The 17,500-nt window shown below is 34.0% G+C and overlaps 1 protein-coding gene across 13 annotated transcripts in view; it reads right to left on the bottom strand.

Moving 5' to 3' along the window:
* Positions 1–17,500, bottom strand: part of FOXP2 (forkhead box P2) — a 528,558-nt gene that overhangs the window by 10,084 nt on the left and 500,974 nt on the right. The gene's annotated exons all lie outside the window — the stretch shown is intronic.

The following is a 17,500-nucleotide window of genomic DNA, read 5'->3' as shown; positions in this document are numbered from 1 at the left end:
GGACTAGTACACAACTGGCCTCTGGAATGTTTCTTGGAACCTGGTTATTCTTGCTATCTCACGTTGCCTTCATCACATGTACTGTACTGAACTCTTTCTGGTGGTGGCTTACTGTGTCTTGCCTACTAGACTATGAACTTCACAGATCAAGAGAGCTGTATATCCATAGCAAGCACCTAGTACATGTGTGTTAACTGAATAAACGATGTGCCATCAAGGCATTAAGAGTTTCATTTGTATCAACTATAAAAGAGAAAATTTCTCTCTGGAATTAAGTGTTCTTAGAATCCTTTCGCTCAGAATTAGTTTGTGAACAAGGTATCAGACCTGAGAAAGATGTAAATGAAATTTTCCCTTAAGGCTACAGTGTCAGGCTGCTCATTTACTAAAATAAACTAAAACCAGAGTCAATAATTATGAATGCTCAGTTCCTAAAAATATCCGATTGCCACCAATACAATGTCTAAAAATGAAATAAAATGTAGCAAGAGAAGTTGAAGCATCCCAGGGAATAAAATTGCTTGAAAGTTATAGTACCTATGCCTATACATTGGTGGAATCCTTTTCAATAAAAATACAATTCTATCATGATTATCTCCATTTATATTAGGTTTCTCACTTTTGGATCTCAGAGAGCTCCATGTTTTCACTTGTCCTGTATGCCAATTCAAAGGAAATGAAACCCAAGGAAACCACATGCCTTTGGTGGGTTGCAGAATGAATGGGAAATTAGTATCTTCCGCAGCCATTAGCAGTATCTTTCCCTTCTTCCTCCCATTATAGGATATGAGGGTCATTTAATTTATCTCTGGAAAAAAAGGGGCTATCTCGGTAGTGTTCATTTTTCCAAATTCTTCAGGATACCATGTGTTACACTATTATAGGATAATTAGATTTTCTCCTAGGAAAAATGCTCCCCTTCACCAAAGAAACTCCTCTGACAATTCAAATAAAATAAAGGAAACCCTTTAAAGTAACTCCCTGTCTATGCAGCGCTCACCGATTCCTCCTTACATATCCTCTTCTCCAGTTGAATCATATAAAGGTTTTTAATTAACAGGGTATAATTTAATACAATAATTTTTATGTATTTAGTATTTTGATTAACTTATAAGTGTAGCATAAAGTAATCTTGAATAATTTAGGCACCTCATTTATAATCTTTAGTCATGCAGCAGTGGTTAAGTGGTTAATAATATAGTGTTTAAGAATTCCGTGAGCTTTGAGGATAAAATGCTTGGGTTTAAACACTGGCTCCTTTACTTCCTAGCTGTGTGACCTTGGGGAAGTTACTTAATGTCTCTGTACCTCTGTTTCTTTATTCATAAAGCAGAGATAATAAAGTACCTACTTTACATAGTAGTTATGAGTAAATGATTTTTTGTGTATGCAAAACACTTGGAACAGTGACCGGCTCATAAGTGATCAATGTTAGATACAGTCATGATATAATTACAACCTTAAATCCTTTTTTGGAAGAAGTTATAGTATAAATACATGAATTGCTTTTTAAACAACGTATGAACTTAATTAGCTCTAAAAACATTTTAGCCCTTCTACAAATTAAGACTGTTATTACTATATCAGAAAAGTCATAAAACAAAGATATAAGTGCCCCACATACAAATGCCAGGCATTAGGGCTATTAAAGTAATGACTAGCTACACTTCCTTAAAAGTACATTTAAGGTATAAAAGGAACAGAATAACATAACATATTACTATAATTATTCCAAAGAATTATTTACTAACACATTCCTGAACACTAAGGCACTAAGCCAAAATCTCAGGTCATGTCTCTGACCATTTTTAGATCAACAGAGGAAAGTAAACTTCAAAGTAGAAAGACCATTGTTGAAATGTTCGGTAGGCGGAGCCCCGGCACTTACACTCCTCAGCCATCCCATCCCAGGCCTCATCATAACTTGTCAGTGAAATCATTAACATACATGCATTGAATGGTCCAGGCCTGCATCACATGTGCTATGTACACTGAAGTTTATGAAGTCTGATAATATATATTCAGCTGGAGAAACCTTAAATAGATGAACTCAAAGTTGACTAAAATACGGAAATTTTAAGAGACACAGCAATATATATAAGCCTGATAGACAATAAATTTTCTGCCAAAAGTTCTTTTATGCTGTGGGTTGAGTCAAGTCGCCTGTGTCCATAATGGCATAAAGAGCATCAATCTCACTTAGACAGGAAAAGCCAATAACATTATCATTATCTCCTATTGCCAATGATTAATTTAACGCGTTTATTGCATACCCTCTAGATATAAGGCACTGTGGAGGCATTTAAACATCTATCAAAGAAGTTGCAGTCCGGTATGGGAGAAGTATGTACTCAAATATGTACACAATTGCCAGCCATAAGTGTCCTAAGAGGAATAGCAATTAAGTGATACTGGAGGGGTTAACAGCTGGGAGAGATTATTTGTCTCTAAGCAGGATCCCAAAGCATCTATACTCCTAATGGAATTCATTAAAGACAGTAAAGGAAGAACAAGTTCAGATGGACAGACGAGAGAAATTCTTGACTATCTATCCTGGTGATAAAACTCTTTCTGGGTTTGAAGAAGATATATTGTGGGTGGTTTGGATATTCATCATGCCATTTTTCCTCCCTGATTTGAAATTTATGCACGACTCCTTTCAGTTTCGATTTGAGGTGTCTTACAGATTAAGCGGCAGTCCTTAATAGAGCCCTTAATAGTAAGTAAAGTAGAAGCTACTTTGAGCAAATAGAATGAAACTACTGAAACTGAGGACTTAGGTTTTTCTTTTTTTTTTTTTTTTCTTAACTTATGAACAAAAAGAAAAAAACTAGTGGAATAATTGATTTCTTATTGTCTCATTTGTGAGATCTTGAATAAAGGATAATAAATCGACTTATTTGTAACGTATCTTAAGGCAGGAGTCTATGAAGTCTGGATTGGATAATCTCCCCAGCACTTCATTTGTTTACTGGGCACCTAATACATACCAGGCATCTAGGTTATCACAGAAGAGTACAAACTTCTGGCACAGAAGGGCAGAGACAGCAGGTAGACATATTTACCTTGACAGTCACTTTAGTAGTTCTTCTAAACCTGATAAAATACGTCCTATTCCTTTAAGTGGATTTGGAAGTAACTTCATCTTTGATTTGAAAGCAAATTATCCATTTGGTAGATAATGAGTGTTCATTTAAACGAGAATCCAGGAATGAATTGTGAACAGTTTAAAAATTGTTCTGTCCATGAAACACAAGATTTCCAATTCAACTATTCCAAGTCCACTACCTACTATTTACTACAGAAAAGCAGTGATTTAAATTTCTTGCTTGAAGAAGGAATAGCCAACCTCCTAATTTGATGTAATTTACACTTAGGAGAATTAGAAAGCTATCTGGAACTTCTTTAGATAGTTAGAGGGAAAGTATTCAGTGATGGAGAGACATAAAAGTCTGTTAATACTTCCTGACAGAAAGGTTGAAAGTCAGTAGCTGAAATGGAAGTACTTCTACAAGGATAAACATTACTTCTTGCTAGAAGTGAAAAAATCAATTCAACAAACATTATTTGCAAACTACTGGTCTAGGGGCTGATATAGAAAATGGTTCCTGTTCTCATACAGTTTCAGTCTAATAGAGGAAGTAAGACATACACACAAGTAACTTCGATGCCAAGCAGAATGTGATCCATACCATAACAGACAAAGTGTTATGAAAGAGGGGAGAAAAATTCTGGCAATGCATTCAGTCAATGATCTATGACGGAGGAAGGTGTCACTTCACGTAGGCTTTGAAATATATGAAAATGTTCATTACGCAGAGTTGAGGAAAAGGGCATTCTGAGTGGAAATGGGAAAAATAGAGAATTTTATATGTGTTGTAGGAATCCTGAGAGTGTGTAGAGGCCATGGGGAAAGGAGGGTTGGTGATAAAGAAATATGTTAGAAAGCAGAACAAGGTCAGATGGTGAAGGGCCCTTGAGTTGCATTTATGGAGTTTAAAATTTATTCTCTGCCAGCTGAAGGGCTATTGATGGTTTTTGAGCATGGCAGTGAAAAGATAGAAGAGTTTTAGGAGGATTAATTTGCAGAACGTAGATGGGATGTAGGCCACTGGAGGTAAGGTAACCAGCTAGGAGTTTACTAAAACAGTGTAATAAGGTCATGATGGTCAGGAATAAGGTAGCAGGATTAGAAACGTGGAGAGAAGTGAAGAATTAAGGCTATTGGTTGTGGACTAAAAAGTTTTGTATGTACTGCTTTTAAATTTATATGTATGTGAAATAGTTCCCTTTTATACTCTACCAAGAAGATAGAAGAGCCTAAATCTCTGTCAAAAATTCTAAAAGTTAAAATAGATGATGACTCTTCATAACCCATTCAATTTTGATGAATCTTTATATTTGTCATTTTAATCGCTCGAGGAAGAGGGGAAGCAGATCCTGGAATGCCTGGATATCAGAAAGTAGAAGATGGGAAGATTTTGAAACAAATTTCTCTACAGTCCTCATTGTGATCAAGCTGCTAGCAGAAGCAATGCCCACGTTTATAAAGGCTGCTGATACTTGATCTCTGGAAATTTTGTTTTTAATTTTCAGTCTGAGTTCTTATGTCATCTTAAAGAAAAACATATTTTAAAACTGAATATTAAAAAAAAAAAACTGAATATTGAGGGAAAATGGCATAAAAAAAGTGTGGACACTTTTTCAAGTGAAAAAATACAGTATATCCAGGGATGAGTAGCAAAGAAGGGTAAGTCTTTTTAAAAGTAGGTAACATATACCCTTGAGGGTCTTGCTAAGGATCTCCAAATAATTGGTGAATTTTCAATGCCCCTACCCTGTCATCAGCTTAGAGATTAATGAACTCTAAGCTATGGTTCCCAAATTCCTGTCCAGTCTCATCCTACACATATTCCTCTCTAGGCAGATTGTCCATGCCAAGGCAAAAGAATGATCTATTCTCTGAATGAGACTCATGCTTTATATCTTAGTCACATTTGCTCATACCCTCAAATCCTTTGTATCTATCTTCTCTTTCCTCATCTCTGCTTAATGTTAGGTTGAAAGGTTTAAGACTGCTATTTCTGTAAGCAAAAAAAAAACCCAGTCAAATATCAATAATTTCATAAAGTTCAACCTAAAAATTGATTTCATGTTAAGCATAACTCAAAGCTATCTCCTCCATGAAGACTTTCATGATTCTCCATGTGCATGTGTACACTTAATTTGCAATTTGGTTATAACTCTCTTCCTTCCTTTACTTGGTATCTTCGTACATATCCATCCCTGGATTAGAGTTCTACCTCTTTGTAGATAACAGATCATCTGCCAGTTTCCAACAGACTATGTCGCACATAATAGGTGCTCAAGAAATGTTTATTCAACTTAAATGAATGAAACATCTCTGCTCCATTCAACCTGCCAAGCCTCTACCAGAAGGAAATGCAAAGTAGCAGTTGGTTTTTATGCTCTAGTTTAATTGCTCAGTGTTACAGCCCACCCTCATAATGGTATATACCAAAAACACAAAGAGAGGACTAGCTACATTAATAGACTGATTTGTTGCCTAAAGAAATGTGTTGCTCCTTTAGTTGTGAAATTTATAAGTACCCAAGGCACCAATGAAAGGCAGAAGAAATGTTATTGTTGCCAACACCCTACAGCAGAGTCAAATTAAAATGGAAAACTTTACCTTTTTAGATTGTGATCACACTGTATATTCTCTAGAGAAATGTAAATTGTCTTCATTTTCTCCTTAATTAAGACTAAGTAAAAGATCCTATAAACTGTTCCTATTTTTTCTTTAAAATAAGGAAGTACTATGAATAAAGTTCTCTGAAACTGAGATATTCAAAACATGTTTAAGTCAATAGATGTTAGACTATAGACTCACAATGGTGTTTCTTTATTTAGATATCACCAAGAGAATAGATCATTCTTTTGCCTTGGCAGGGCAATCTTCCTAGAGAGGATTACCTACAGGATGAAACTGGACAGGAATTTGGGAGCAATATCTTAGAGTTATACAGTGTCATCATTTATGAGTAATTCAGTGGCACAATGTAAATTTGATTGGGCCCTTCATAAATACAATATTTATTAATACTGATGATAAAAATTTTAAGTCTTAAATGTTATGATAGATATCAACAAATGCTGTGAAGAAAAACTTACAATTAATGGCTCATCTCTACAATATGGGCGATTTCAGGCAATGTAAAGTTAATTTAATCAAACATTTACAAGTCAAGACTAAAGGTAAGACTAGGTAAAATTGTTTTTATGTGATTTACTCATTTTAGGAGACCCCCTTATATCTTTCTTCAGATAATCCTAGTTGTTTGAGAAAAAGTTAAATACATTAAATAACATATACTTATTGAAAAATAGTAATAAACATGATACATGAGACATGATACATGATACATCTTAAAAAGGTGACATGATACATCTTAAAAATCCTATAAGAATAATTGCCCTAGCATACCTGAAGGATATAACATGCTTCTATCAGTAACTGCGGATCATTAATATAAAAAATGTTACTCCCCAGATAATAGTCAAAAACCTATCCTCAGAAAAAGCATTAAGGCCTTCATGCTTCAGTTTTACTATGGAAATTAATTTTATTTGGCCCAATATAGCAATCTTTATCCAGTAAAATGAATTTATATATACAGTACATTGAGAAACATATTGAACGTACTGAAATATTTGTAGACCTTAAACCACGCATCTATTTCCTACTCAATACCGATTTATTCAAGTTCCTGCCTTTTAAGTTTCTTGATACTTCTACTTAATTTAGTTTGTATACCTTTAACCTACATGGGATACATTGATTAACTCTAAAAGAAAATGTTTACAATCATACAAATTCTTCTTTATCTCATATATTGTTATATCTTAACTCTTGATTAATGACATTAAAAAATATCAGAATAGACTTAGTATCGCTATAGGCTAAGGCTATCCATTGATTTGCATAGGTTTTGACTCACAAAATAACATCAAAAATTTTGTAATTAAAAGGAAATACTTAGAGAAGATGAGACTTCCTTTTAACTGTCTACAATGTCTATTTAGTACTTGGCACAAAGCCGTTGAATGAATAAATGATAACTACTATAAGCATTTAAAAATCAAAGTGTATGATTAGTACTTTGTAATTTCATATGTGTTTGAATAAATTTTTATTCAATTAGTTCAAATTTGCCAATGGCAAAACCTTCACGCTTACCACATAAGTATCATTGTTTTGGAGATGTAAAATGGATTCCAAAATACAAACACAGACTCCTTTGTTAAAATGGAAGATTTAGTTTCATGAGGCTCAGTTTTTGGTTTTGTTTGTTATTTTTGAGTAGCTATCCTGGAAGCTATAACCACATCAAATACAACATTTTTAAAAAGTCATTTTATTTCCAAAGACGTTTCACAGGGAAACTGGTAAAATAATTGATGCTCATTTAGAAAGCATATGAAAAATGGAGATTGTGGAAATTCAATTTTACTCATTTCCTTCTAGTATATGTACAAGGAAATGATATAATTATATTTGGAATTTAATGGTAGATTTATAGAAACTGCAAGTTTAGGTATCTCCATTTGTACAAAGTCAGGTTGAAATGAGAAACAATTCACATTTCTTAAATTAAACATTTGTAACTTTTAGAGTAATATTTTATTTAGGAAGTATTTTAGTTTAACATATCACAGAAATAACCTAAAAAATGAAACTAAAGTTTTAAATGGAGAAGTTTACTTTTAAAAGAAAACATTTTGCAAGTACTTTTTAAAATGAGAAATGATCTTAGGCTAATGTGAGTAATTAAACAACTGAAGTTATTTATATAGTCATTAAGAAATTATTTAATTAATCCTATTTATGATTTTATTCTTTTGAAATGATAATTCTGATTTCTTTCACTAAAATCTAGAATTTTATATTCTAAATTTAAGCACACGTTAGAGAAATATTTAATTCTCTTGTGTACAGAAGTGAATAAGAAGGTCAAATAATTAAAAACAACTAGAAATGATAAATTAGCTCTTATTTTATCAATTAAGAAATTATAAAACAGATCTTTACTACTATGATTCAATATTTTTCAAATTTTATTGTTTTTCAAGACTGTTTTCTCTCTTGTAAATTAACATTTACCACAGACATTCTTATGTTGAACGAACTGACCTTCCTTTTGATTTGGATGAGCTTGCACATAGTTGCCATTAGGACAGTACCCAGAACCATTATTCCAGTTCAGTAGATAAAAATCCTGCTTATTTATGGATGTAAAGGAAAATATTCCTCCTCTCAGAAATGTACAACCATTAAAAGAGGATAGAAAAATTGGAGTCCTCATGCCATATATACCTTGTTTAGTTTGCTTTATTCAGAATGTAATTAGAAAATGCCCTACAAAGTTTCTCATACCTTTTCACTGTGGCTAAGGACAAACAGCCAAATAAATTTTAATTTTTCATCTTGAAGTCAGAATACAACTTTAATACTAATATATTTAATAAATCTTGTAACTCCCATATTCTACTTTCTAGAAAATGCAGCCATTTAAGTGTTTGATTGCAAAGGAATATTATATTCTGATAATTGTAATAACATTTTCTCTTCTAAGCTACACACTGCCATTCTTAAGAATGCATTTTATAATTCTATTCTACATCCCAAAAGATCTGACCCCAAGGCAGAGTTCCAAAGTTCCATTTAAAGTCAACAGAAGTTCTAAGAAATATAACAAAAAGGTAGATTAAGGTTAATGCAACCTAATTTTACAAATCACATGCATATATATGTATATGAAATTTCTCTAAGATTTCTTGTCCTTACCTTCAACATTATATTATAATTTATTCAAATTTATACAATATTGTTTAAAGAAACTGGATTTTACATGATTTGGAGGCTCACTCCCAAATGATTTCACATAGTTTTGCTGTAGTGCTGATTATAAAAAGCACAATTAAATTCTTTAAGATTTACCATTTGATTTATAAAATAGATGTGATCAGAACAGCTGTAATAAAATGAAAATATAAATGTAATTACTTTGATCATTGAGGAGTACAAATATACTGTGCTCAATCTCAGAATCAAAATAGTTGCCCATTGAGATACAATTGGTACCATTCCATTTTGTGTCTCATAAATGGTAGCTTTCAATAACCATTCCGGTATAGATCTAAGGACTTTTATATTTCTAATCTATTGGTCAGAGAAATAAAAGAAAATCTAAATTACATCTTGACATTTGGCCATTAAGTCAGCTTTGCTGCTGCTCCAAAACTCCTTTGAACCATTCACCCAAAAATCGTTTTTGCCTTGTTCCTTGGACCAAGTTTCAGTCAGAAATGTCAGGATGGGCATATGGTACACAAAGTATATGTTCCTGTTTCTCTCTAATTTCTCATTGATAATTAGGGTTCTGATTCCTTGAAGATCAGGACCTCAAAGTCCTATAGTTGGGCTATAGTATGGCTCTGGGCAGCCCTCGCTGACATGGCTCACCCATCTTTTCTGGACTGTTGTCTATTTCCTTTGCCAAGCTTCCCTGATGGGATGCTGCCCGTTCACTGCTTGCTCCTGGCGAAGCTGTTTCTTGGATATCTTGACAGAGATGGCTCTTCACCAGGATTACATATGGTTCGTGTCATTAGGTCTATCTAATCTCTGAGACTGACTGCTCTGCTGGAGCTATTCCTTTGCTCAAATTAAACCACAGGACTGACTCAATGTGCAGTTTCCTCCTGAACTGTGCTTAGCTATGCTCTGTTAGTTCTTAGCACGAGAATGGAATAGGGAGTAAAAACAATATCTTTTATTCTAAATCTAGTGGATTATGTCTTCTCTGACCTGCTAATTAACAAAAGGGACCTGAGATTTAGTGTTGCAAATGGTGACTTTATCAAGAGCTAGATAACATTATGTGACCAATGATTACTTCTGTTCCTGCCTTTTAAATGTCTTGCTGATGTTACACCATTTTCAGTGCTCAAAGATTAAGATAATGTTGAGCAAACTGAAGAATGTCAGTTTCCACTAGTTATGTGAAATTATTTGGTCATCTGTTGCTTATATAAATTGTTTAATTCTATCCTAATGATAGAAACTACTTATGGAATGTAGGAACCCTGAGATAAAGTTTTAAACTGTGTTTATTGGTGTCAAAGTTTTTAAATACATTGTTGTACTTATTTGAAAGGTCAGTTTAAAATTCTCCCAAAGTAGTCAAAATGCATATAATTTTAACACATATTAAAATATAATTTCTTATGTAAAGTATCTTCACATTAAGTAATATTCTGAAGTGATCGTTAACTTTACATAATAAATATCTTTAGTCATAAAATACCCATATCACCAAATAGACAGCCACTTCCCTAAGCCCTATGTCAAAAGCTGAAGTTAAAATACCATATGGGTATACATGGTACTATGGTATTTCCCCCTGATACTAGAAGGAAAAAATACTGAATAACAATATTCATTTTTAAACAATTCAGTCAATTACTTTTTGACCCTCAGCGAAAGAACATTTCTAAGTCTCAAATAGTGTTAGTGCAAAGGAAGATGTACCTTCTAACAAAGTATCTTCTTTAGATATAAAACAGAAGCAGTTAGCTACAATACTGTCACCTAAAAGTTTTCTGACACCCTTTGCCTAAATTGCGGGGATTCATAACACAAAACTTAAATACCATCTGTATAGTTCTATAAAAATCCTTTAAAACCCTACAGGAACCCACAAATTTCCACTATTGGCACGGTGGGGATACAGCACTTTTTAGCTGAAGGCACTGTATCTCTGGGAGGATCTTTTTATTAGGAGGAACTAGAATGAGCTGTAAGTGCCACATACGGGGACTGGAATAATGTAAAAAAGAACAGCGGCTACTGAGCCATACTTGTAGCACTTAAAAAAAAAAAAGAGATAATAAAGAGCTGGCATAGTCATAAGTTCTGTACCATCACTTTGGAAAGAGATCTCAAAGCTAACTAGCAAAGTTAATAAAAAAGTTTAGAGGTTAAATAAAAATAGAATTAAATCAGAATGAAAATTATGAGGCCCAGAAATGTTAGGAAAAAAAAATTAAAGATAAATGAAAAATTGTGAATTAAAAAATCTGTGAAGACATGTAAAGCAAAAATATGCTTTTATGTTTAGAGATCTTCTTAATGCAACTTAATGATCCAAAATATCAGCAAAAATAGTGCAGGCTTAACAGGCATGAAAACAATGAGCATTCCACTTGTTCAAGTTGTCAGTCACTTTCAACTGCTTTCCTCTGATATACAGAGCCACTCCAATTTCAAATGCTTTTGTCCACAGAAAGATCTAAGATCTGTAGGGATTTTATATAAAATATCACCAACCAAAGGTGTAGGGTCTGCAAATTCTACATGTGCCTACAAACAGCAATTTAAATTTTAAGGCAGTCACAGAGAATAGAAGGAAGAAAGGTAATATTATATACTTGAACATTTTCATTATGTTTCGTGACACTTCATAATTTATATTAGATTTTCAATACTGTTGCACAAAACGGGCATCTAGCAGTCCCTTTTAGCTGTCTTTGGTTGCAAAGTATTATTGCTAGGAGAGGCTAAAGTTTATCATTGGAATGATATAACGAACTGAGGTTCTCAAGAAGCAGAGGATGTTGTAAAGATGACTGACTGGGACATGCAATGCATAGAAAGTTCTGGGGCGTGTGGAATGTGCATTCAACATGTTAATAAAAAAGATTAATGTGATCTCCATTGCAGTCCTGGAATAACACTACACTACTCCTTTTGTGCAATGCCGCAGACCTTGATTTCCTTACCCTAAAGTTTTGGCTTCGAAGAACACAACAAATATACTTTCTAGTCTTACATGAGCCATATTAACATTCTGATTCTATACAGAAGCTCATTAACTCGCAAACTTCAAACATTTGCTTTAATAAGAGGCAGAAAAAATAATCACCTGCAACTAATATAGAATATTAGCAAGTAGAACTTTGAAATGGCACGGAGACCAAGAGGATTCAGGAATGACACGTAAGAAATGATCTGAAAACTCAACAGTAGGAGACCCTAATAATCAGAAAGGGGAACGGCATGACAATGGAAGGCTTTGTGCGTGGAGCCCTCCATACAAAACCAGCTCAGGAAGAACGTTCGTTTTGATCTCTAGAAACAAAATTTGAAAACATAAAAATGGGAACCTCATTTAACATTTTCATAAGAGAAAGAAAAGGCAAACCTGAGCCAACTTACTGAGAGTGAGGAGAAACAATTGCTTAATAAAAAAGAAACAACTGATTTGAACTAAATATGGCGGGTACATCATTAAATTTCTCTTTTTGCCTCAGGTTTGGAAGGAGACAGGAAATGGATTGATTCTACCAGTGTGAGTTCACCTTCCAGGTCTTCTCCAAACGTTTTCTTCTCTTCTCATTCATTTAAGTCTAACACATGGGAGAAGAAAGTAAGTTCAAATTATTTCCACCTGAACATAGCATCAATCCTAACTCTTCAGGTAGTTTTTATAAGAGGCAAACACCGGTATAAAATAGGAATCTAAAGTAATTTTATCCATAATCTATAAAACTCTGAAAAGTCAGGTAATCAGGGAATATTGGCGCTGAGGTGCAGAAGGGAAGAGTATTATAAATTGTAATGATACTTAGACTCTTACAGGAAGTATTCTTTACTTTTGTTCAGACCATGATGGGTCTAGATCTCTTACAATAGCAGCAGAAAATAAACTGTAGAAATCTACTTGATCGAAAAGAGTCAAAACAATTTCAAAAAATTATTAGGTAAAATCTGTATTATTCCACCTGACTTTACCCTGTCCTACTTTCTGCTAAAATCCTCTTGAACATACATCTGATTAATACTGTATTAATCGCAATAATTTTTTTTTTCATTTCACCTTCAACAAGATAAATAAAATTTAACAAGGTCTGGGAGGATAATCACGAATGCGGTGAAGGTCTATCACTTGCTATTGACATAACTCTGGACAATTATAAAATACATATTAACTAAATAATTAAAATTAAAAATAAAAGTTCACAAACACACTCTGCCAATATTTAGAAAGATCTCTTAGCTAGCATTCTATTTCATTATCTCTTCTTCCTAAAAATCTCTTCTTCTCCCTTCTTCAGAGTTCTAAGAGAATCCTGGATTGTACTTTTGGAGAGATTACCTCGTGAAGTCAAACCATTTCTCATTAACTGTCACCTCCCATTTGATTCTTCATAATCACTATCATATGGTTATTGAGTGCTTACTTTGTATGGTATAATGTGTTAGGGGTTTCATATGCTATAATATGTCTAAAATATAGTCTTTGTCCTTAAGGGACCTGCCATTAAGCCAGAGATAACTGCAAAATGAGCATGCACATGTGCAAGCACACACACACACACACACACACACACACACACACACACACACCGCGTTAGTTCCTGATAATGATACAAGCAGCCAGCTCTTCAGAAATGTGGAGCAGAGGGTAGGTCCTGACTGCAAAATTACTTGGGAAAGCCTCCTGGAAAAATAGGATGAGGCCCTTAAGGAAAGGTAGAATTTAGGTAAGAGAGGAGAATGAAAAAGGAAAGGGAAGAAAGGCAAAGAGTTAAGGCAAAATAAATGCACTAGTTTGGCAAAAGCCTTCATTCAGGGCACTCTAAGAGGGAAAGCCACAGCGCGGGGAAGTGTTACATATGGAGCGTCAAAATGAAGAATATGGATGATAATTTGGCCTCTCTTGTTCTCTAAAAATAATTTATGAGAAGCACTAAACCATAGTTATTCTACTCTTCCAAAGCTTCAAAACATCTTTTCTATCAACCTCAGGAATACTTCTTTATTTTACTATTCTGGAGTTGAATAAAAAGACTAAATGAAGAAACAGTTTCAGTTTTGCTGTTTCCTGAATCTAAGGGCATTTACGTTCTTGGATTCAGCAAGTAGGATAATACTGAATTCATCACCGTTTTCCCCCCTGAGCCTGTCCTCTTCTGCCCTCTATTTCTCTTCACGGGCTTTTACAGTTGCTATGATTTTTCCTAATTTTCCTCTTTGTCCCCAGCATTCAGTCAGTGGTCTTGTTCTGTATTTCTCTCCACAGCACTTCTTGTATGGATTCCTTGCTCTCCACTCGCTGTCTTGTACTTAAGTCAGATACTACATCCTGCAAGGACTCATCTGCTTCCAGTCTCTCCCAACTCCAGAATATCCTACCTCACTTGAGTTTCATTCAGGCATGGTTCATTCAGTACACGTTCAGATTACTCTTCCTAAAGCACATCTCTGGTCATGTGAAACCCAAGCTTATAACATTAGTAAGTTCCATACTGATCAAAATAAACACCATAGCTTGACATTTAAAGCATTCAACAGTCTGGTCTCCTTTCATATATTCTACATTCCTGTCAAACCTCATATGCAATGTTCTCCAGGCACATATCGTGAGCTCCTGTTCTGGGTTGATATTATTCTATTTGGATTATTCGTTGCCTCCAACCTCAGATAACATCTTCTTCTTATCTCAAAAATCTCTTATCTCCTTGAGTCTGAGTAAGGTGCTCCCTACCATAAATTCCTGTCTCACGTTCTTTCACTTCTTATGGATCTGCTTCATGAATTATAAGAGGAGGTGGGAGGAAAAGCAAAGGGACTGACTATCAAAGAAAGTAACCACACAGTTATGGAGAGCCTACAAAAAATGTATTAAAATGCAAGATATTTTTATATTGTTTATGGTCTCCTTTACAGCAGTAATGAGGTATTACAAGAGGTAATATAAATCAGTAACTCTGAATACGGCACTATGAGGGACACAGGGAGCAATTATTATATTCCAGGCACTTGTTTTATTTGCAAGAATCCTATGAGGTACATAGTATTATGACTTACCTCACTTTCAGCTGAGAAAACTGAGGAAACAAATAAATCGTACTCAGCTATTAAGTGCTAAATCTGGGATTGGAACCACCACAGTCTGTCACCAGAGCTCATATACTAATACCACTAGGCCCCTCTGCCTCTTGCCAACAGTTGCATCAGCTTAACTTACTCCCTCCCCTCCCCCGACCAATGACAACAAGGACCAGTACCATGATTTCATTTCAGGACACATGACTATGCTACTGAAATGTAAAAAAATTCTTTCACTTCTGCTTAATTTTCAAAAAGTACTTTGAAGTGCATTCAATTATACGCAGACAAATTTTGATGGAGAGAATTAGATAACATTTTCCTTTGTCTAATAATGTACATAAAATGCCTTTTAAGTCCAAGCATCTTAAAACTCTATAAAGATGAAGATATAGAATACTGAAGTGACACTCCATCAATAATATTTGACATCCAACATACAAAATGTTAATGACAGCAGCAGAAACAGATTCAAAGAGAGAATGTTGACTCAGTATTCTGCAAGATAATTAAACATGATTATAATTTATATAATTTAGGAAAAAACAAGATTTGGTCTTCCTCCAATTTTTGTCTTTTCTGAAATCTATTTCCAAAAAGCCGAGGGAAGCTTTCCTTTTATCTCTCTATGGAAAAAACACATAAATATTTTTCACATGCACTAATTCATATAAGCATAAAATGTACGCTATATTGTCTATGAACATCTTAGTTTTCTAAGCCCATAATGGCACTACATCAGGCACTAAATATACAATTTTTATATATTGTTTTACACACACTATTTTTTCTGAGGTATTTTTATAATTAAAGTGTAACTAAATAACACAATGAAAAAATCGAAAATAGCAATTGCCAAACGAAAAATACCAGTAACCTAATAATGCTGTAATTTAGCCCAATTATTATTTCAGGTTCTAAAACACAATGTTTAATAAACTATCATATTGAATCATTCATTTTTTATTTTAATATCCTTATCACTGGACACATATGTTTTAAAAACCACCTCCCTACATACCCTCTATATATCGTTCATAACAACCCCTATATATCATATAGGAGTGCAAGGAGGTGCATTAATAGCTTAAACACTTTTATTACGAATACCTTTCATTTCTCTGAAATTGGTCTTTTTTAAAGGGGGAAAACAGTATCTAACTCTTGTTGGCTCTTTAAAGTTTTATTGTTTTAGCATTTGATACAGGGAGCGAGCATCCTCAGGAGAATGGCTGAAAGTCAAAGGCCTCAAGCTACCCACTGCATGGCTGAGAGGATAAAGCAGGGATATAAACACTTTTGTTGGATTGCTCACTTTTCTTGTGCTAGAGTACTGCTACTCTCAGGAGCATATATTCATATGTTCTCTCTACTTCAAGTTTTATTACTTCTTTTGTATTATTTAACACATCTAAAGACACTTCTAAAAGACAAATTTTTCCATTTTGAAAAAGTAACGGTTTGGAACCTGATAAAATATATTAATGTTCACCGTGTGTTTTTCACAAAGGTGATAGAGTAAAAGTGCTATAAAGCAATTAGGCACATGGTCTTAAAGACATTAATATGTCAAATAGAATGAGATGTCTCAAAAATCAACAAAAATAATATCCGGTGAAAGGTCAAATGGAAATAGGCTGCTAGAAAGACCATATTTCTCTTTCAGGCCTCTGACTAGATATTTAGTACAAAAATAGGGGAGGAAAATGTAAGAATGAGAGGAAGTACTATTCTTACCTCAATAACCTGAAATTAGAAGTATGTGATGTTTAACTCTCAGAAGTATGGACATTAAGTTAAAACTCATTCTAACAACTGAATGGATTGTTCAGGATTCAGATTCTAACTTTTCCTCCTGAACTCGAAGTTCTAGCAGGGTCCATACTTTTTAGTAAACAAGAAACTGATATGCTTGGCCTACTGAATAAGACCAGGCATTTTTTCAAGTGTCATACACATTTCTGAAATCCACAATACATCAATTTTTAATACATCTACTCTCTCAGCTCCATTAAAAAGATGGTAGGGGAAAGATTTTAGAGTAATTAATGATATAGTTAGCTGCTAAATATTAATAGGAATCGTAGTCTTGCATAAAATATAACATATAAACCTTGCCAATACAGACGCACCAGTAATTAAAGTTGAATATGTAATTACACTGATTTATAAGACAGGCAAAAAGTTACACTTTACCGGCTTCTATGTAAACTGTGTCTAACAGTTAAACTTTGCATTTTACGGTTTATAAAAACGGGAAATATCTTGACTACAGTTCATAAATGGTTTAGAGACCTGTAATAGTAGTAAAAATTATGACAACGTGTTCCATCATGAATATTCTTATTGGACCATACAAACCAAACTGTGATAATGATCTATAAGATGGAGACTCATCTTAGACACCGCTATACTCCCAAGGGAATGTTAGTAGTACTAAGAATTTGTAGAGGACTGCTAGTACAATTATTATAGGACACTGGAGAGAATCTAAAAGGTTTATTAAAACCAGTTCTGATACACTTTTTCGTATCACAAACACGG

The sequence above is a fragment of the Balaenoptera physalus genome, assembly GCF_965194825.1.
Source record: "Balaenoptera physalus genome assembly, chromosome: 8".
Lineage (NCBI taxonomy): Eukaryota > Metazoa > Chordata > Mammalia > Artiodactyla > Balaenopteridae > Balaenoptera > Balaenoptera physalus.
The sequence above is the reverse complement of the archived record's forward strand: the minus strand, read 5'-3'. Positions and strand labels throughout refer to the sequence as shown.